Here is a 23389-nt window from a genome sequence, read left to right as displayed (position 1 = left end):
GTCCCGGCTCATTTATAACTATTGTTTAGACTAAATTAAATGCATTTTTCGTGTGCACGTAAACCTTTACACCGGTCATATATCTCAGTCTTCCCCTTGATGGTTGTAAACGTTTTAAAAAACTTAACAGTTTAATTACGTACATATGTTAAAGTGGGCTGACACGATTTATAATGCATGGTACCATAATAAATTGTGGTGGAGACAATAAAGTTATTCGCGGACAAAAAACGGATGAAGAAAACAAAGATCATAATGAAATAAACAACATAATGAGACGTCGATTTGGGATCGAGAATCACGGACACCTGCGAAGGAACCGAAATGTCTTCATTAAAATGAGTGAGGCCGCTCCGCACAGGTGCATTTTGATTGGAGGTTACGAGTTAATAAACCGCTAGTTAAATGAACACCGTAATATTATTTTATTAATAACTTAATAAGAATGTATCGTTTCTTTAAATAAACCTATTTTATTTAATTATTTCAAAGAAATTAAATACAAATTTATTTAATTTATTTGCATAGAAATGTTTTTTTTTTTAAATCGAATCGTTTGTTTTCAAATGAACTGAAAGTAGATACCAAAACTTTCAACGATTGTTGTTTTTTTTAAAATTTCGAGCAAGCTAGTGAGTATAACATTACACGGAAGCTTTAAAAACCATCTCTAATTACAAGTTACTCTGTTTCATAAAGTCACGATCCTGGTAATTGTTTCGCCTGCCCGTTGACAGGCACCCCGGGGACGCACCGATTGGCGGGAATCTCGCAAGATGGCGGCCGACCTCGCCTGACCCATCCGTCAAGCGAAGACGGAACATCTGTTTTAACATGTCGGACTGGCAGTTAATAAACGTTCCATATACAAACTTGAATTTAGAACTGTTTTCGAGGAAAGAGATTTCGCGTTGACAAGCGTCAGTCGGATTTATGAGGGATTTAAATTATCTGTGGATGCGATGCAAAAAGTTTAACCTTAATTGCGTTGATTTATTCGAGATGCCTGATTAAATTTCATTTTATAACCCGCTTTATTTTCAATGATGTTTTTTTAAGAGCGTCAATTTTTTCTGACGTAATATTTTCGAGCGGATTTTCAGCGGGCGTCATAATAGGATTGCCACTTAAAAAAAAATCTTGCAACGCTGTCTATGCAAGCACAATAAGGAGCGGCTCGATTTAAAAAATCTAAGCGAGCAAGATTACGTTAATATAAAAGAATATAATGGTCGTTGCCTGAGGCTAGCAATTTCCTTTTGCCCCGAAATACTCGGAGAAATATGCCGTACAACTTTGATTGTACATCAGAGAAAGAAGAAACTTTGTTTGCGTTGAACAAACGCTCTTTCATCTTTCCACTCGAGTACGTATTTCGTTGCTAATAAAGGCTATAATTGAATGAATGTTTCTCCAGATTGATGGTCCGACGTTCATCACTCTTCCTTGTTTACAACAGTCATTAACGTGTTTCGCGATGACTCTGAATTTCTTATATTTATTGGCCGTAACAACGTTTTGAACGTAAAAAGTTAAACTACAACATTAATTAGTTATTGTGTAGTTACATTGTAATATAACAGAGTTATGTATAAGAATCTGTAAGAATCTTTAGTAATAGTTTGTCGTCCACGGTTTCGTAATATTAATATGGCGTACACTTTATATTTCACTAAAAGTGTTAATTTAATATTCTTTGATAATTAATACATTTTTGTTGTTTTCGCATACGGCTTCGCTCGAGTTTTAGGAGTTGGTCCTCAAAATTTAGGCATAAATAAGCCTATGTCCTATTTGGGACTTAAACTAATTATATACTAAATTTTATCAAAAACGGTGCAGTAGTTTGGCCGTGAAGCGTAACACAGGTACAGACAGAGCTACTTTCGCATTTAGAAATAGGTATGACTTCCTTCGTATTTCAAGACCTTAATACCACTGGAATATTGTGGTTTAATACAACGTATGCTACGTAAAATATACAATTAAATAATTCTGACATGTTCATGCCAGATACAGCATATTTTAGAGATATGGTGTCATATAAATTACATGAAACGTAATCATTACTGCGGTCGCTCAATATCAAGGAGGTATTATTTATGTACGATCGCAATTGCTTTGAAGCGTCAATGGCGCGATGATATTACGTGCCGTCTAGCAATGTTTCCTACTATAAGTTTTAAGCTTAATTGGGGATAAATAGGAAAATTAGTTATTCCTTAAAACAGGACATTGCTCTATTTTTTAAATACGATATTTATTTTTAATATAATTGTGTTTTTCTTATTATTAGTGAATCGTTTAACGTTTTAAAACTTAATTTTATTTTTTATTTTTTAAGCACTTAAATCGCTTTTGAAGCGTCATGTTACAGCGTCGAATCAAATGTAACTACCACCGGTTCGGAGAGCAGATTCTACCGAGAACCGCCAAGAATTTCAGTAGTTTAACTTTTCCACCATTTTAATTACAGATTATGTCAATAAAGTACTATTAAATTTATATATATCCTAGAAATGTAAAAATAATTTTTTTTTTTAGTAATATGCCTTATTTATCAAAGTAATAATAGCCTAAGTAAAAAATAGCCGTGGAATCTTATAGAAACGAATACCGTGTCTCAAAATTGTATGTATGTATGTATGGATGTATTGACTTCGCGAAGTCGTGGGTTTTTTTTATGGTATCTGTAGGCGGACAAGCAAATGGGCCACCTGATGGTAAGTGGTCACCACTGACCATAGACAATGGCATTGTAAGAAATATTAACCATTCCTTACATCACCAACCCTGGGAACTGAGATGTTATGTCCCTTGTGCCTGTAGTTACAAAGGCTCACTCACCCTTCAAACTGGAACACAACAATAGTGAGTTTTTGGCGATATAATATATTACGAGTGGGTGGTTCCTACCCAGACGGGCTTGCACAAAGCCCAACCACAAAGTAAACCCTACCACCCCTACCATCAAGAAATAGTTTTATTAGTTTATTCATCCTCGTGTCTATACAATGTTTGTCGCCGTTTTTTTCAAAAAGATTTACGTAATATTGTTCTTAAACTTAAACAAATTTCACTAAATCCATTTTAATTTATTATTTTTTTTTTTATATAAAAAAAAACGAATAATTATTTTAATATTTGACAAGTAAATCTAATATAATAATATTACAATAGATTCAATATTGACTCATTGATATATTTGTTTCCGATCTATATTTACTCTGTAATTGTTAATTTATATATAAATAGTGATCTATTTTAATTTGTACTAGCTGTCAACCGTGGCATTGCTTGCGTATTAGGGGTTGATCAGAATTTAGGTATAATACAGTAGCTTATGTCCTTGCTTGAGTTTCTTAATACCAAAAATTCGGTTCTGTGGTAACAGACAGACACATTTGCTTTCACATGCTTTATAATATTAGTAGTAGTTTTAGGGGTTGTATTATCATATGTTATGTGGGTTGGCATATAAAATTAGCCTTTATCCCTTGGAGTCCAAGCTTGCTTCATACCAAAATTTCATCAAAATTGGTGAAATTGGATCGTGAAAAAGCAAAAAAACAGACATACAGAAAATCAAACTTATTGATTTACAATATTAATATATATATATATATATATATATATAATAACATAATACGATTTATTATTATTTTTTTATATAAAAATTGCTTCTTTTTTTAACAATATGCGAATTCTAGTACTCAAAAGATGTTACCTATAAAAATACACATATGTGCTTTTCCAGACTAGGCAGTGGTAGATTATACCACTGTGTCAAATTTCATTCCGATCTTTTCATCCGTTCAGCGTTGTTTCGGCGCGATTGAGTAACAAGGATTCATCTAAAAAATCACATTTATAATTTTTATAGTCAGATCATTATTTTATCAATAAAATGTAAACAGTTATTGATACAAATAAATCAATGAATCAGAAGTATATTTAATGTTTAGTCATTTTAATTTAATCGTAAATACAAAGTCAATATAGGCTTTGTTCATAGAATCAGATGAAAATAAATTATGGAGCGGAGACACCTCATTGATTAAGAAATATAACCTAGTTTCGCTCGTCTTCCGCTCATTCAGCCGTCCGAAGAAAATAATTGTAATGTGACTTCGATTCTTACATATAATTGCATAGGATTGAATATAAATTCAATTTAAATACTTTATTATGATGATATAATATATATAATTATAGTAAAGTATATTCTCGAATATGAAAATTAATTTTGGGAAAATGAGATCTTCGTGGATGCCCGTATGGGTGGCTCATTCTTTTGGGAAACTGTGGTAGGTCTTCGTGCATACTGATTTGGGTAGATATCATCCACTCATCAGATAGTCTACAGCCAAAGCAATATAGGTGTGTTTCGATTCGAAGCGTGAGTCAACCACTGTAAATAGAGACACAAGTAACAAAACATCTTATTTCCCAATGTTGGAAGGAAAGGTTAATATTTCTTACAGCATCAATGTCTACGTGGCTGTGGTGACCACTTACCATCCGACTTGCATATCCACTTACATTCATCATCCAAAAAACACTTGCGTTGCACCTTTTCATCCAAAATTTGTGGATATCATGATATCTAGTATCACCGCTAAGAACGAAATTAATTACAAATACGAATTAAGCATAAGATCAAATGATACTGGTCTGTCTGTCAGCCCGCGATCTTCGGTATATTATCATGTGTTTCAAACGATGTCCGTTATGAAAATATAACAGAAAAGTTCCATAAAAATCGAATTAGTAGTTTTGCGTGACATAGAATAAAAAATAACGACTGTTTTAAAACTAAAAAATATACAGATATTAACAGTTTATTTTCTCGACTGTTTATGTCATTTTAACTATCAATATTTTCACAATAAATTGTGCAGATATATAACCAATAACTTTAAAAATTTATGGAGTCACGCTCAAGTGAAGTACATTAAGTCGTGTTTTACGATTTTTACTTCTTTATTTCATCATAAAATTGTGAATATATTTTTCAATAAGCCATTTTATAATATATTTTATACGAGCAACCTGTCTGGATTAGCGCGGATAGCACTAAGTAGTTACACTCAGTGGTTGAACTTCCATCACCCACCATCAACCACGGAAATTATTACAACGGATTCAGAAGTCTAAGTATACAACTCAAATGTTTTACCTTAAAGAATACTTAATATTGTTTTACAGTTTGAAGTGAGTAAGTCAGTGTAACCTCAGGTACAACAGACATGATATCTTAGCTCCGAATTATGTAAATACTTAACTAAGTTCTTGGTAACGTATCACTATCAGCTTTAACTGGAAATGTTGTTTAGGTGATATTCTGTTAAATAATACTGTTTCTCCTTCTTTCTAATGTCAAGTAAGTAATGATAGAAAGAGAGAAACCATATATGGAAGTCCATTAAAACCAAAAAGCAAGTGAGGTATCAACAATTTTGACCGAAACATATTAAAAAATGAAAAAACAAACAATGAACGATAGATAACAATAAACGTTTATAATTCGAATCATCAGTACAGTAGAAACATTTATAAAGGCAGATGTGGCGAAGAATTTATTCCTCAATATACGTAGATTTGTAAATCTAATTTTATAACTCACCTCTTTAATGTCTGCATACGGGTCTGGACAGTATCTGTAAAAAATAAAATCTAAAGTAAAGTGACAGATTAAACAACAAAAACATACATATATATGTATATAAGACGAGATGTTCATCCCATCTAAAGAAAGAAGAAAAAAAAATCTCGGAACTCGATCGGTACCTTCCACCGGGTCCAATCTAAGGACGTAAAATCATGAAATTCAGTCCAGCCATTTAGTTACACACGTTTTGGTCTAAAGTCATTAACAATTTCATCTCAAGAGAAGAGCTGGACACCCGAGAGCCGAGATGGCTCAGTGGTTAAAACGCTGTATTTACGGGTTGAAGCAGCGTGGTGGAATACGCTCCAAACCTTCTCCGCCAAGGGAGAGGAGGCCTTAACCCAGCAGTGGGAAATTTACAGGCTGTTAATATAATGTTATGTTTAGTTAGTACCAGTTACAAAAGAACTATAGATAAAAATATGTAGTCAAGTTCATTTTTTTTTGTAATCTAAAATAAAATGATTTCTTTTTATTTTAATCATCATTACGATTGTGATTGTTTTTCACAGATTCATATCAAAACTTATCTAGTATCGCAAAAGTTTCCAGCATCATGAATGATATCACAATGTACTCAAGACAAATTTCGTTATTATGTACGTGTTTTTTCTATTAAATTTTTGTTAATGACAATAAAATTTTATAAATCATCATGTAATCATAAATTACTGTCGATTTTTTAATGATATCATAATTACCTTTGAAGGATTCTTTCAGCCTTTAAATGTCTTACTGATATACAACCTACTTCTGGTATTTATCAATTTGAAGGTTATCCTTCCACGCTACTCCAATATATTATACACAGAAAATATCATGAAAAAACGTGCATGTGTCGAGAGAAATTTTGCCACATGTGTATCTACCAAAAAATATCCGATCAGCATAACAACATAATCTCTAAGACCTTCACTTAAAATTATAGGAGACCTTAAATCAGCCCTGGAATATTTATTTATAAGGTATTCTATGTGAGTGCTCAATAACTAGAAGTGATTTAGTCCCATATGTAATTTCCCACCAGATGACTATCCTCCCAAACTTATAGTGCCTGTCTTAAGAAACGGCATTTTTTCTACAAGAACATCATTACTATCCAAACCTGACTCCATAATGACTCCAATTTTAATCCCTTCACACGTTACTTCTTATACCTGGAAGACAGACGCATCAACCAATTTCTTAAGACGTTCCCTCTCTATCGTCTTTTATAATATTTATATTGCCATCCCTCTCGTACAGCCTTACGGACTGAGCAAACATGGTCTCTGAATTAAGCAATTATAGTTAATTTCGTATCTCCCGATAGCCAGTCGTGTCGGTAAGAGAATATGTTATTTTGAATTGTAATTTGTGTGAAGGCATCCGCCTCAACAGCTGTAAATTACGTTTTATGTATAGACTAGTTGTGTTCTGTGGTTTTACGTCTTTGGATCACTAGTTTTTGCAAGATCATTATTGAAAATTTCAATATTTGTTTAAATTATATTATTGGAAATTATTTAACAAACATCGGGAAAAATTATGCAGGAATGTTGTTTTTTTTTGCCTTTATGTTACTAGTTATCGCATCTGTGCTCGCATTTTGGGGCTTTTTCGCAGGTGTTAGGGATCAAAAGTAAGGCCTCGGTAGGGTAGTGGATAGGGTTCAAGTCAAGGTGGTAAATGAGTAAACAAACAGACAGAGTTAGTTCCACATTTATGATAAATGTATGCACATTTTATACACATAACCAAGTATAACTTGTAATATACTCGTAGTAATAGTTTTCTAAATTGGTTATGTTATAGTCATTGTTCCGCTTCTTAGGACTGTAGCGTGAAGTTTAACCTACCCTGATAAGGTGGCTATTTAAAAAAGGTATATTTTTTAATCGTTCTGGTACTTTTTGAGATAAGAGCGATCGAACAAACAGAACTATCGTATAGATTATTTTTAAACGTAACATCATATTTATGGATGCATTAAATTATATTTATTATATTTGTAAATGTTTTCTAATCGAATGTATAAAAGTCTACTATCGCTAATATGTTCAGCTAATGGATACATTTCTGTGGTAATAAAATATTTATTGATCTATAATTTTGAAGAGAGTTTTGAAGTTAATTTAAGATCAAGCATTATGAATTAACTGCAACTATTAAAAAACGCTGTAGTTTTTTAAATACGATTATTTTAACTTATTAATTTAATGAATTATGTCCTGAATAGATATTATGTTCAAGCGTAAATATTGGACAACATCGCATACATTACTTTGATCCCAATGTAAGTAGCTGAAACACTTGTGTTATGGAAAATCATAAGTAACGACGGTACCACAAACACCCAGACCCAAGACAACATAGAAAACTAATGAGTTTTTTCTACATCGACTCGGCCGGGAATCGAACCCGGGAAAGAGGTCGTCAGTTGATTAAATGTTAGAGTAATTCCATACATTAAATAAAACACAAATATTATATAATTCGAGTATTCCCGTAATCTCACACATTGCTAACTCTGAAAGAAAATTCAACATATATCGATTTCAATGATAGCCATTCGAAAATAATCGATAAAATCCGATATCGATAATCCAAAAAATAGTAATCATTCCGAACCGGTTCAATTGGACGTCAAATCGAATCATATTTGAAAATTTTAATGTTCAAAAAAAAAAGAGAAACAGTGACCGTTGGATTCTAATTTTAAAACCATAACGACGAAGTGATTAATATTCTCCGTGCTGGAATGACACTCCATATCAGCGAACGTTAATATGATTGGACGTTTTCATATAAATTACAACACCGGGCGGGGCCTATTGGTATAATTAAAAAGCATAGATTATTATCGCCTTTCCAACCAGCCAGGTTTCCGGCGCGTAATTGTTAATAGGGCCGATTCAAAAAGGTTTTAATGAACATTGTTTTTCTGTGAAAGCTTTCGTTTGAAGAGTTAACGGTCAGTTGGTGATTTTAATTATAATTATTATACAAAAGAGAAAAAAAACACCGGTATTTTTTTAATTTTATTTAAAAATAATGTACACGTCAATTAAATCTTTAATTAATTTAACAGAAATCTGCTTAATTATGAATGTTTAATTGAGAATAAACAAGCCCACTCGTATGTAACATAACATTTTATAGTCTATAAAAGAGTAATGATGTTTCATAGAAACATTAATCCCAAAAATGGTCGGAATTTAAGCCTCTCTGAGTTAGAACGCTTTCATCATTTATTCTGATGCTAAATAGTAAAACTCCTTATTTTGTATTAAAGTGTGAGTGAGCCAGTGTAATTAGAACACAAAATACCTAAAATATAAAGTCTACTTGAATAACTAATATTTGAACTTTGATAATTTATGTATCAAGATTGAGTGTCGCACTACAAAAGAACTAAAACAAATTAGCCAACTTTTTTATCTCGATGTGCGTGTACTTAATAGTCAACATTGCCCACCATTTTTTTTATATCGCCCATATACTCCGTCAACAAATGCCACAAAAAAAAATATACATATATGCAAAATTTCGCGAGACTCGCTTGAGTAGTTAATATGTTAAAGCGAAACAAACAAACACACTTATGCATTTATAATACATAGGAATACTAATATAATATATAGACGCCCTAGTCATTCATATACCATACACGTCTGGTTTGGTAACAATATATTAATGAGTTCACTTAGTAAGTCACTTGTAACGTTAACTTAGTAACGTTATCTGTGTAACACAATCCGGTGTTGTCAAAACACATTCTTATCGCGCCATGATAAATTATGTTCTTAATCGTTACTGAATCGTTTAAAATTAAAACGAGTCGATTGTAATTAATATGATCTTATATTATCGATTATTTATTTTTGAGGTGTAAGTATTCTTAGGGATTTATGTCAGTGTCAAGGTTTTCTAGGTCACATATAGCAGAGTTTTCATTTTTATGGAAATATAATAATTTATGATGACCTTTTAAAATGAGTTGTTTTCTTTTAGAAATAATAAAAAAATATACATACATAAGCAGCCCATAAATGTCCCACTGCTGGGATAAAGGCCTCCTCTCCCTTTGAGGAGAAGGTTTGGAGCATATTCCACCACGCTGCTCCAATGCGGGTTGGCGGAATACACATGTGGCTGAATTTCGTTGAAATTAGACACATGCAGGTTTCCTCACGATGTTTTCCTTCACCGCCGAGCACGAGATGAATTATAAACACAAATTAAGCACATGAAATTTCAGTGGTGCCTGCCTGGGTTTGAACCCGAAATCATCGGTTAAGATGCACGCGTTCTAACCACTGGGCCATCTCGGCTCAATAAAGGAAAACATCGTGAGGAAACCTGCATGTGTCAAATTTCAACAATAAAAAAATATACTTACGTAAAAAATTAATTCGTTCAACGTTCTTATTTCGAATGTATTCTTTGAAAGTCTTAAAATCAGACTAAATTACACTACGGCGTTCTAAGAACAGATACGGCTCGTTGCGGATTTTAATTTGAATTGTAGTAAATCTTTCGACCAATAATTTAATCGAAGGCTTGATAATTGTGACATTATACCGTAATGCGACTTACAGAGAATTAAGAGAACTGCTGCAATTTCGTTCATTTCACACGAAAATTATAACAATAATGCATCTCCATTCTGACACTGGAATACAATTCCAATAACATATTATAGTTGAATATCGAAAATGACTAGCGTGTAACGATCACGAAGCCCGAGTACCGAATTATAATTAGAATTCCATTGTATTTATTGCGACATATTTAGTACACTACGCTATATAATCCACTCGATTCGGTGTAAATTAAAATATAATATATCATCTTTACGATGGAATTATTTTTTATGCCTTTTTTTCATTTATGTTTGATGCATAACTCACAGACAACGTTCAGTGAAAGAAGCTTGGTCTTACCAGAAAGGAAGAGAACTTTGTGCAAGCTCGCCTGGGTAGGTACCACCCACTCATTAGATATTCTACCGCCAAACAGTATTGTTGTGTTCCGGTTTGAAGGGTGAGTGAGCCAATGTAATTACAGGCACAAGTGACGTAACATCTTGGTTCCCAAGGTTGGTGGCGGATTGGTGATGTAAGGAAAGGTTATTTCTTATAACGCTATTGTCTATGGGTTGTGATGACCACTTACCATCAGGTGGCCTATATGCTCGTCCGCCCACCGATATCATAAAAAAAAAATATAACTCTAGTTAATGAATGATATGTACAAAATATATATCTAAATCATTATTCATTACCTAGTATTAGCAAAATCTAAATATCAATCAAAATATTCAATAAATATACAATTTTAAACGAAGCTTCTATTAGCACTGAAAGTGGTTTACGTCCTCGGATTTCTCTGTGCATTTGCTACACCGATCCTGCGGGAAATCGTTTGAGATGCAAATTCTGAGCAAGGTGTATTAGTAACTGCTTTATTGGTTCTATTCTATGTATCTAAGTGAAGTTAGTATCTAAATAGTTAATGTGGTGATCTATGAATAATCGGATGCAATCTAAGAATATCACGATTTATAACTTAAATGCAAATACATACATACTATATTATCGAAAATATTTCGCCTTTGATTTGACATAGTTTGCCATTTATTATTAAAAAAATATGTAAAAGATATAATCATAAATTTATTATAAATTTTCTTTTTTTTTTGTACTAAATTTTATTTCATTCGTGTTTAGTGGTATGTTTTTGTCAAATTAGTAAGAATATTAAAAAAAAAAAATAATAATAATTAGTGTAGATATAAGCGACTTGCTGGAAATAATGTATGGTTATATTGTTAAAATAAATATTATTATTATTATAACTTGATTATTTATTGGTTATTTTAAAAAGATCCAGTATAATTTACTTGTGCTAGTGCTTTGTGCAAGCCCGTCTGGGCGGCACCCACTTATCAGATATTTTACCGCCAAACAGATATACTTTGAAGGGTTGAAGAGTGAGTGAGCCAATGTTACTGCAATGAGGAACATAACATTTTAGCTCCCAATGTTGATGGCTTATTGGCGATGTAGAGGATGGGTAAATTTTCTAACAGCGGCAATGTCTTTGAGCGGTGGTGATCCCTTACCATTAGGTGAGCAATTTGGCCACTACTATACTAGAAAGACAACAGTATCTTCTATATCTATATTTATTCTTTTCATCTTTTATCTTTGTTTTTAGTGCGTGTGTAATATGAACTATAGTTTGATAAAATGCTACTTTATGACTTTAGGTTAAGTTTAAAATTAGTTTAACTAAATCCATACCATGGTTCCCTGAACTACCTTTGTTTGTAATAAGACTTCCCAATTGACTTCTCAAAATGCTCTATAGAATATGTAGATTCGAAATTATGTCGCTAATAGAACAGGATTAATATTTTAGTAACATAAATTATAAATATACTCAGACTGTGACCCAGTTAAGGTATTTGGTATGCGAGCGTAGTAGTTTTGCCGCGTTACGTTTTTCTTTTCAATTATATTATAATGACTGCAACGATGTCTGCAGTTCAGAAAGATTTTTAAAGAAGCCTATTCGTTAAATATATTCAGAGTCCTTTGGGAACTTCTATTAATTAATATATTGTTGTACAAGTTGTTGTAGAAAGATATCTTATCTTCTAAATTAAAATGGGGTAAAGCAGAAAGACTGAGAAATTCTCTATCAAAACTCTGAATAAAAAAAAAGGAATTATGGTATTCAATTTGAAACTACTTCAACCTTGTATGGTTCTTGTATTTGTCCGCCTGCTGGGCAACATTTTGTAATATGTTGCTTCATAGAAGAATTTAATTCGACAGTTCTAAAGTAAGAATAACGTTATTCCGATGCGCTGTGAAGTGCATCATTTCAGCCGCCACGAGTTCTGCAAGTTATGTCACGATGTTTTCCTTCATCGCCAAGTACTAGATAAATATAAACTTGCCTATAACAAATTCTTGAAAAAATCTTGCCCGGGCGGTTTTTTTACACATTCACACCTTCCGACGTCGACGACGACTGCCTTTATTTATAATTCTTCTGATCATAATTATGCTTAAAATAAAAATAATACATATAAAAAATAATTACGTAATTGTTTTGCTGACGCTTATTATATTCAGTGATTTACAAGATGGCGTATGTGAATATAATATCGACATAAGATTCTAAGTGCGTGGCACCGTGTCAGTTATGTTAATAACATTGCTTCGTGTTAATTAAATTAAGTCACACCATAGAGTTAATTGTTATTTATTATCATGGCACTATATAATGGCGCATATATTATGCGTCGTAAACTAAATGATATTATGATAATTTTGATAACAAAGGAGCAATTTGAAAAGGCGCGCTTGTATGAATATATTTTATAATGAGAATTTTATTATTAAAATAAACACAAATTAAAATTGTATGTACTTAAAAAAAGTAGGTGATAAAAAAAAAAAAAAACTTTTTTTATGTATTTTATGATATAGCTTGGCGAACGAGCTAACGAGCCAGCTGACGGTAAGTGCTCAAAAGGGCACTGTTAAAAAATATTAAGCATTTCTTACATCGCCACCAACCAACCTTGGGAAATAAGATGTTATGTCCCTTATGCCTGTAGTGAGGCTGACTCACCCTTCAAACCGGAACACGACAATACTAACAATAAATTATAAATGATCACTGCTGTTTGGCGGCAGAATATCTGATGAGTGGATGTTAGCTACCCAGGCGATCTTCCACAAAGCTCAACCATAAAGTAAACTTCTTTTTAAATAAAGATCATGCAATTTGTTACATTCGACATTTAAAAAATAAAAACGTTTCAACATATAAAATACTACAAGAATAGTGTACTATTAAATTCATAGACTCGCTGAAGAATTTATACGTTCAGTAAGTCAGCCATGTTATTCTCTATGGTTCAGAAACGTTGAAACATAGTTGAGCATATTATTACAAATTGAAGCTCTAAAATAACGTTTAGAATGTAAATTGTCATAATAACGGATTATTGCGCGTGCAATAGGCGTCATCAATAATTTACACATGATACAACAGTACATTATATATTATGATTGTATATCATAGCGCTGGTTTGTATATTAATCCGAACTTAAAGGGAATTCGCTGCTGTCATTGAAAAGGTCATATGTAATAATTTAATTCCAATTTCAAAAATTTTTATGACAGCTGTTTTTTTTTTTAATTCATAGTTTTTAATGTTGATATTAATTCGGTAAAATAATAATTTCATTGTATTCATTTATCATAACGGAACATTAATAATTAAAATATTTTTTTACGCAGTTTGAGCTCGGTAAAGCAACAGCGAATTTTCATGAGCTTAATTTGTGTTTGTCATTCAGTTCGTGCTCAGCGGTGATTGAACTAGTATGTGGTGGATGAGAGTCTGCTACGTGTAACCAGCATTGGTTGGAGGACTAAGTTTCACACCTCTTTGAAAAGTAAAGGAAGCCTTAATCCAGCAGTGGAAATATTACTGGCTGTTTTTACTTATTAAGCAGTTACAGGCACAATAATGGTGCCTAATAAACAATGACGACCTCGTGATCGAGTAGTGTGTACATCGGTTTTCACGAACGCCACTCCAAGGCCCCGGGTTCTATTCCCAGCCGAGTCGAAGTAGAAAAAGTTAATTAGTTTTCACTGTTGTCTTGGGTCTGGATGTTTGCGGTACCGTCGTTACTTCTGATTTTCCATAACACAACTGTGTGCTTTAACTACTTACATTAGGATCAGAGTAATGTATGTGATGGTGTCCAATATTTATTTATTATTTAAATTAAACAACAATAATTAAAATCGTTACGTTTGCACATTTAAAATTTAACGATCGAAATGTACAAGCAAACGTATTAATATTCGGTTATCGTAAATATATTATTGAAGTTGATAATAAAATGAATGTTGTAATCTCTGAATAATTGAAGTACGAAGGTGAAACAGTTTTAAACAATATATCGCATAACAAATAAAACCGAGCCCATGTAATTTCTGAACAAGCCATGTTTATTAAGCCATACAAATTGTTGCAAGTGATTTTATAATTACGGCAAAGTACATGTTTTTAGCTGAAATTGTATGCAAATTAATGACGGAACGCGATAATATTTGTTCAACCGAAATTCGAATGTAGATTTGTAGATGAACTGTTTGATGACGTGTATGCTTTTAATAATAATAATTATATATAGTTTCATATATTTTACATTACATATTAAATGATGGAACCTTGTCACAAATATACATATAATTACAGACCTAAAGATACAATTTTTATGTATATTATGAAGACAAACGAATACATGCCCCGCCTGATAGTAAATGGTAACATCTGCCTATAGAATTATTTTGACATAAGCCATTTTATAAATTTGCAATGTTAAACGTCGCATATTTATTTATTTTTATGTATTATTGGTAGGCGGGTTGAAAAACTGGTTACCAGGTGGTAAGTGGTCACTGCTTATGTACCACCAACATTGAGTACTAAGATATTGTACCCTGTACCTGTAGTTACACTAGCTCACCCACCCTTCACACCGAAATACAACAATACTAAGTATCTCTGTTTGGTGATAGAATATCTGATGAATAGTTAGTACCACAAAGCTCTACCACCAAACCAAATCAGATCAAACAAACCTTTCAGCTATATAACAGTACAGATTAATTTTCCAGCCCCCACCAACAGTTCTAATATCCACTCAATTCAGTTCCTTTATTACTTATATTAATTGCAATTTCCAATAACAATCTAAATTATAAATAATGTCCCCATAGGCTATTCCCACTTTGTCTATTGGCTTTAATCAATATACATCATAGAATTAACAATACAATAGTTGCAAAACAACGTAACACAATGCTTTGTAATTTATGTGCGTAAACTCGATGTAATCTTACAGTATAGTCTTGTTGAGGTATAGTCCCTACTCGACATTTTAGTTACGTGTAATAAATATTTATAGTAAGTGAGTAAGTAACTTTGAGGAGAAGGTTTGGAACTTATTCCATAACGCTGCTCCAGTGCGGTTTGGTGAATACACATGTGGATGGATTTCAATGAAATTGTACACATGCCTACCTAATTTATAACGAAGTTATTTTCACTATATTTGATGTTATTGGTAATAGAACAGGCACAATTAAATAAATTAAAGAGTAAATAAATTAAATTTAATGAATTATTAATTGCAAGGTACTTATTATTAATTTTAATATTAGACAATCAGATTATTTTTATTAGACGCGTATAATTAGATTATACACACTGACTATGGCGAAATTGTCCTGAAGGTCGAAGTTTCACACTTATTACTACCTAGTTGTTATTTGCCAAGTGTCTGGAGTATAACTGGCAATAAGAACATTGTTTTAAAATCTCAATATTATTTTTTCAATGAGACTTTTATAAGCACTTTTCGATATGGTGCAGGAATAAATTAAATGATAAGACCACTATATATTCGGAATACTGGATGTGTATTATAAATTATATAATTCTAAACTACGGCCTACAGTGGTGGAGCCGGAACGTTTGACGCGTGAGAATTCAAGCGGAGCAGCTGTTTGATTCAATAATATCCAAATTAAAAAGCTGCTGGACTCCAATCCAATGCAGGATACACATCAGGCCGATTAAATTCCGATACGCGTGTTTCCTTACGATATTTTTCTTCACTACTGAGCAAGAGATTAATATAACAGATTACATTTTACATTACATTAACAGTAGGTAAATTTCCCAGCAGCCTAGCCCAGCAGGGGCTAAGGCCTCCATTCCCTTTGAGGAGAAGGTTTTGGAGCATATTCCACTACGCTGCTCCAATGCGGATTGGTGGAATACACATGTGGCAAGCAGGTTTCCTCACGATGTTTTCCTTCACAGCCGAGCACGAGATGAATTATAAATACAAATTAAGCACATGAAAATTCAGTAGTGCTTGCCTGGGTTTGAACCCGAAATCATCGGTTAAGATACACGCGTTCTAACCACTGGGCCATCTCGGCTCATAACAGATTAAGCACATGAAAATTCAGTGGTGCTCAAGATTAACGTGTTTAACCACTTGGTCATCTTAATTATTACCAAAAGGGAATATAGCAGAATATATTTAAACATTCAAAATCCGCAAACATATTAAATATTCCTAAAGTAAATCGTCGAGCAGAGAACAAACCTATATCTCCATGGGATACAGTGGGTTCCTTTACACGTTGTTGTGGATATCTCCTGAGGATATGTTTCAGTTGTTTCTTGGCTTGTTCCCTGTATTTATTGTGCCGTTGGTACTGTCGTCAAAACAAATACGTTGAATAATATAAATATTCATTTGAATTTAATAAATAAAATGTTATCAGTTGATGGCTTGTGGACATTTTTAATTGAACATTAAAAACGAACTTAAATACGATTTATTTAAGAACTGAATCGTTATTTTACAAAATTAAACTAAATATAAAGCAACCACCGGTTCAGAACGGATATAAAATTAAATGAATGGATTATGAATAAAAATCAACGAATAACAAGTCCAACCTACTAACAATGATACCATAATAGCTCAAGTCAACGAATAATAAATAATCTATACAATCTTGTAAACAATAATTTATCTATTTTATTAATATTTTTTGTAACATTGGTAGTTACCAATGTAAGCAATTTTATAAAACTTACTATAAAGAGTTTTACATGTTGGTCGAATTTATCGAGATTTTATATGACTTACGCCAAAGCGTAGACACCAACTGCAGGGCTAGTCTACAAATTCAAGGCAGTTCAGCTTGCTAAGGAGCGTACTCTGAGCGATGAAATGAGCTTATCTACAGAAGAACAAGAGTTACCGTATTAGCTTACATGTTTAGCAGAAATAGCTGAGGACTGGTCACATATGTCTTAAGAACCAATGGCCGTTTGAGCAGACGAGTTCTAGAGTAGATTTGGAGAAGGTAACGAGACCTGATAGGATGCTGAACGCAGAAAACCGGTAGCTTTCACGCTCTTTGGGAGAAGTCTAGCAGTGGATTGTGGTTGACTGATCATGATAAAGATTACAATTATTTATTTACGTTGATTATTTAAACAAATGACCCATTTTATACATTTTACATAAGTCAACTCAAAATATATATGTTCCAAGCAATATATCGTTTAATATGTTAAATATATTTGCGGTAAGTTTATGTTACTAAAAATATTATTTTAATATCGCTTATTAAAATTGCGATCGCATACTCAGAAAGTCATTACTGCGAAAGAGGTCTCTTTAATATGAGTGACGGATAAAATTAAAGTATTTTTTGCAAGATAGCGAAGTAACGTATATCATTTTAATGAACATCAGAGTTAAAAAAGCAACAAGTGCCTACAATAATTTTACAGCGAGTGCCATTATAAAAGGTCTTAAACGCAAGCCTGATATGTAAACCAATATCCATAGCAAATGACCGAAATTAAGTCATCACTAGCTCTACACGGGGTCTATGCTGCCTATATTTAACTTCACGACAATAATATTAACGTAAATAAAAATAGACCTTATGATGTTTACAAATGGTTGCATTTCCTTTGTGAACATAAATTTATCGTCTTCAAGAAAATCGCAGCGTCATCCCATCGGCAAAGCGTGACAAATCGCAATGGAGACGTCAATATCTCTACATTCTCCATAAACCAACAAAGACAAAAAACAACAATATGAAAAAGAGGGTAAATAAAATACGACATTGTAGTTCGGGTTTCGTCGTGACATCTCGTGCTACTAAACGACAATGACAATCACGCAGAAAAAAAAATTAATTCAAATAGCTGATCGACGGTCGGTCGTACTTTTACGTAGAATGTTGAACCGTTTTGTAAATTTTAAATTCAACTAAAGTTTTGGTTCGATTCGGTCGGTTTGTTTGGATCTAGTATAATGGTTATCAGTTTTTTAAGTGTTATCTGTTTACCAACGAGCAACTGAGTATGACTATAAATCTGGTCAATGACAGGCTTTTGGGCAATTCGTTTAATTAAATCAATGTCTAGACATCGCCTATAACGTAATTTGCATGAATAATTAACCTTCCAGACACTTTAAATCTTGTCAATTTATGCGAAAATAGCTTAATTTTATAATAACAACTAGATACATAATATTTTGTATTCTTGCATCCACGATTATACTCTATTTAAATAATTCCAACCTTAAAATCAAAAGTGAGGGAGCTACACTTTCGAATTGAAGAAGTCGTGACGTCGTGGGGAGCTCTTCTTAGGAATCGTCCAACTAAATGCCCTTTGTATTTATCTTTTGTTGCTTAACAATTTCATTGTTTGCCTTCGTTACTGTGCATTTACTTTAGTCTGTTACTTCACTTGTAACAGAGTCTTCAACTTCGCTCCTTATCTGGCGTATATCTGGTAGGTCTTTTATTTTGTTTTACAATAGTTTTATTTTCTACTTTTGAGATTACGTCATCAGAAAATGTCTCTTTTAACAGAAACAGGTTTTGCTTTTAGCTCGTATGTTCTATTACTTTGTTGACCTTACTAATCAAATTTGACAATTGAAATATCATCGATGTTATCAAATGCCACTTTATAGTACCACCAAGAATTTTATTAGTTAGTAACGTAGGCAAGATATTCTCAAAAAAGACCCGGTTTTAGTATTGGAAGAAATTTTGTTGATTACGATTGATTAGAGATCGAAATTTTGAAAAATTATCAGTAACATTTTCAAAAAACTAACTCTATTGTACGATTTATGCATTACTGCCGACGGTGACTATACGGTGACGGTACTATTTCTGGCAAACATGAATTTGATGTATATATATCATAATTTTATAGATAACACGAACAATATTTAAACGTTTCGTCATATATTTTCTACTACTACTATGAAAATCTAAGTTAGCTGCTATTAATCAATATGTCGCTGGACATCAAAAATTTTTTTTTTTATGAAGAATAAAGAGCTAAGAACTGATTAATTAATCACGTTTGAAAATGGAACACATCGTTATTTAGCACTCCAAAATTTTAGTATTTTTTCGAGCCTTGTAATCTTTGGGTCTCACGATCTGCCATTGGGCTTGAAGATTATTACGATTTTAATTAGAAAAATAAATTCATTTGTTATAATTTGCTCGAATCGATTTCCAAAAAGGCATAAATCACAAATCACAAAATAAAGATCACATTTATGCACTTACATTTAGATCTCGAGAGTTATCTCTAGCTACTAATAGTCACTAAACGTAATGTTACTTACGACCTTTTAGAAAATGTTATAAAGAATTTTAATGCCCGTTCCTCTCTTTCTAAGCTTCAAGAATTGGATTTACAAAGGAACATGAATTAAGTCGTTAACTTTTGTGGTTTTCATGATCTGTAGGATCATTAGCTTGTTTTGTTTGGTATAAGATACTGGCGCGCCGTTCCTTTGTTATTTTATTTTTGTTGAATTCAAATCGTCCTATACATTTAACTTTATCTGTTTATCTCTGAAACGCTAAAATATTGTCATTACTTTTAATTGATAAGCTGATTCTAAACCAAGTTTTGCTAGCAAAATTACAAACTAATTTAATATCAACGCAAACATTATATGCACGTGCCCAACGAGTTCCCAACCGATATATACTGTGTATCTACACGCTGCGCATAATCGAAAAGCGATAACAATCGTGATTAACCATTAAACAGACCGAAAACAATTTCTGGCTTCGCGCCGAACGCGTCTATCCAACTTTATGATTAAGATATCCGATAAAAAAACAACGCAACAGATGGAAGGAGGCGGATACGCTGCCTACGGGTGCAAGGTATATAGTAATTACTGTTAGACAAACGCTCGAAATCAAAAAAGCCGACACACTCACAACGTCCACTTTATTATATGCATCCGATACGCACACAAAGATGTTTTATTCGCGCGATGTTAGCCACGGCACACACGCTGGGCTCCTAACATCATAATTACGAGGGCCAGTGACGTGCGTCGAGCTGTAACGAGCTTTAACAAAATGGCGGCTAATATTATTTATACATCGAGGTGCATGTAAGTTTGATAGCTTAATACAAACCATGGATATAATGGTTTTTTTCAAATCTTAACTCGCTGACGTGATCATGGAAACGTAACTATCTGATTTAAACAAAATAATGAAATACGGTTAATTAAAACGTCGTATTTTAGAATTGTATGGGAAGGAGGGTGAGTAGAGAAGGTAGTTTACATAATTTAATACAAAACAATAGATACTACTATCAACATATAATCATTCATATTTAAATTACAATTAGTTTTAAAACAAACAGCAAACAGCGTATACGTATAAAAGTTTGTTTATCAAAAACGAATAGGAAAACAATGAACTCAGTTCAGCTAGCTGAGATTGTAATTTTTATATAAGAATAATATTTAAAATCAAACCAATGAAATTAAACTTGCTTTATGACAGTAATTATATAAGCGAGTATCCGAACTGAAGCAAAATTGAATCCAACACAAGATAATTTTGTTAACAATACATTTATCGTAACAGAAAACTCATCGACCCACACGCGACGCAGCCCTGTTATATGATAATGAGATCTTATGAATAAAATTCGTTTGGGCATTAGTAATTTTTCTAACAGTAGCGAGTAACATTTAAATATGACTTAGTAAGTGATTAATATTTATTACTTAACTGAGAACGGTAGCCGAAAGGAACTTGCGTAACATCACCGGGAGATGTTAATTTTTTAAACGTAATTATTTAGACAATTTCTCAAGCTTATGAATGAAGAAATAACAGGTTTTTATTAAGATACTAGTTACATTTAGCTTTATCACTATCAATTGGTTTATCACAATGTAATCAAGTACAAATCTTATCCCGAAGATCGCGAAGAAGATGATAATAATTCTATCAAAGCTGGTTTAGTTGTTACGCTTAGTAATAACATTAATGCTTTTAATTCATAAATAAGAACAAAGAATTAAAATCAGGTCTATTTGCCAATGAACAAAATGAAACGAGGTATTATTTATAAAGACAGAAGATTTAATTGAAATCAAAATAAACGTTATACTCAGAATAAACATCGGTACGTACTTTAGATAAGGATTAGAAAAAAAAATGTGTACAAATTGAGCATTCCTTAGACTTGTCAAGCCACCAAATTAAGCCGTGTTGAGAGAAAAATAACGTATAAATACAGTTAATCAAGATTGTGGGAAGAGAAATAGCCCGGTAATTATTAAAACAAGATTATTATCGAAAACGCTATAAGTCTTGTAAGTTCAAAACAAGTTCTCCATAGATTAATAATGGACGCCAGTCATTAACGCTTCCAACGGTAATTGCTTGGCACTATTATGATGAATTGTTACATTTTTGAGGGTACATTTAATAAACGCTTCAAGGGATTATCATCTTAAATTACCGGAGACGAACGACTTTTTACCGTAGTTACATCATTAGGGCCATAATAATTTCTATACACTCTTCAATCTTTGCTTTTAAAAAAGATTTCCTCCTAACGAGAAAGATACTTTTAGTTGCCTTCAAAAATATCAGAATGTCATCCGTGAATTTGCCTTGCGTTAAGGCTAATTTGTATATTATTAACAAAGACTCAAAGAACTTAGTTTCATTTTATTTAAATTAGGTACTAAAATAAATAAATTCGGTCCTAATGGCTAAGAGAGGGGTTCAAAAACATTCGCCCTGACTGGAGCTCTTAACGAAATTGTATTATTTTGCATTTATTTTTGACAAAGTCCTCTTGAGTAAAGGCTTTACTTGGAAATTGGCACTAACGTTTTATATCGACTGTTGAATTTGAATAAACGTTAAAGCGAATTTCTAACACTGGCCTTACTAATATCAAAAATATGAAAATGTATTTTCTCGGTTCAATTTTGTTTATAATATTTTTTATATAATAGGACAGGTAAATGGGCCACCTAATGGGAAGTTGTCACTATCAACCATAGACATTACCGACCTTGGGCGCCAATATTTTATATCCCTTGTGCCCGTAGTTGCACTGGCTCACTAACCATTTAAACCGGAACACAGTAATAATAAGTATTACTGTTTGGTTGTAGAATATCCGGTGATTGGGTGATATCTACACAGATTTGGTTGTAGGGCTTCCATAAAATCCTACCACCAAGTTTTATAACTTTACAGTTGCTAAAAGTATTTTGTATATTCGAGTGATGTATATAAAAACTGTAACGGTATACTATTTAGCTCTATACAGTATTTTAATCGTTTTTATTTTAATAAATATTATACTTTATTATTTGAACCAGTTTTTTGGAGATAACAAAAAAGTTTAAAAAAAAAATGGTGTGGGGCGTGCGGCAAGATGATTAGCATTTGGTAGGCTTGTGCCGCGCGGTCGAACAATTCTTCGAACCATTTTATTATTAATAATGTTTATAAGTTTTATAACATACAGAATAAATAAAATACCAATAATAAGTGACGTATAGCATGCCAAAGGGTGGTAGTAGTTAGTGATAGAATAGTCAGTCAGTCAGTCAAGTCGATTATTAAAATAAAACTTTCAAAATCAAATTTCAAGCCTTCACAGATTTCTACCAGATATTTGTGGTGAAATTTATTTAAAATTCTTCCCCGTGAGATAATCGGCTGCCTATGTTCAGTAAGACATTTAGAGGCCTTTGATATACTATAAAGATC

General features: G+C 32.5%; 1 protein-coding gene across 1 annotated transcript in view; it reads right to left on the bottom strand.

Moving 5' to 3' along the window:
* Positions 1–23389, bottom strand: part of LOC125070854 — a 175147-nt gene that overhangs the window by 82714 nt on the left and 69044 nt on the right. The window contains exon 4 of the mRNA XM_047680846.1: positions 5627–5660. The gene's annotated coding sequence lies outside the window, so the exon portion shown is untranslated. The remainder of the gene's footprint in view (positions 1–5626; positions 5661–23389) is intronic.

This window comes from Vanessa atalanta, chromosome 18 (genome assembly GCF_905147765.1).
Source record: "Vanessa atalanta chromosome 18, ilVanAtal1.2, whole genome shotgun sequence".
Taxonomy (NCBI): domain Eukaryota; kingdom Metazoa; phylum Arthropoda; class Insecta; order Lepidoptera; family Nymphalidae; genus Vanessa; species Vanessa atalanta.
This window is presented reverse-complemented; position numbering and strand designations above follow the sequence as displayed.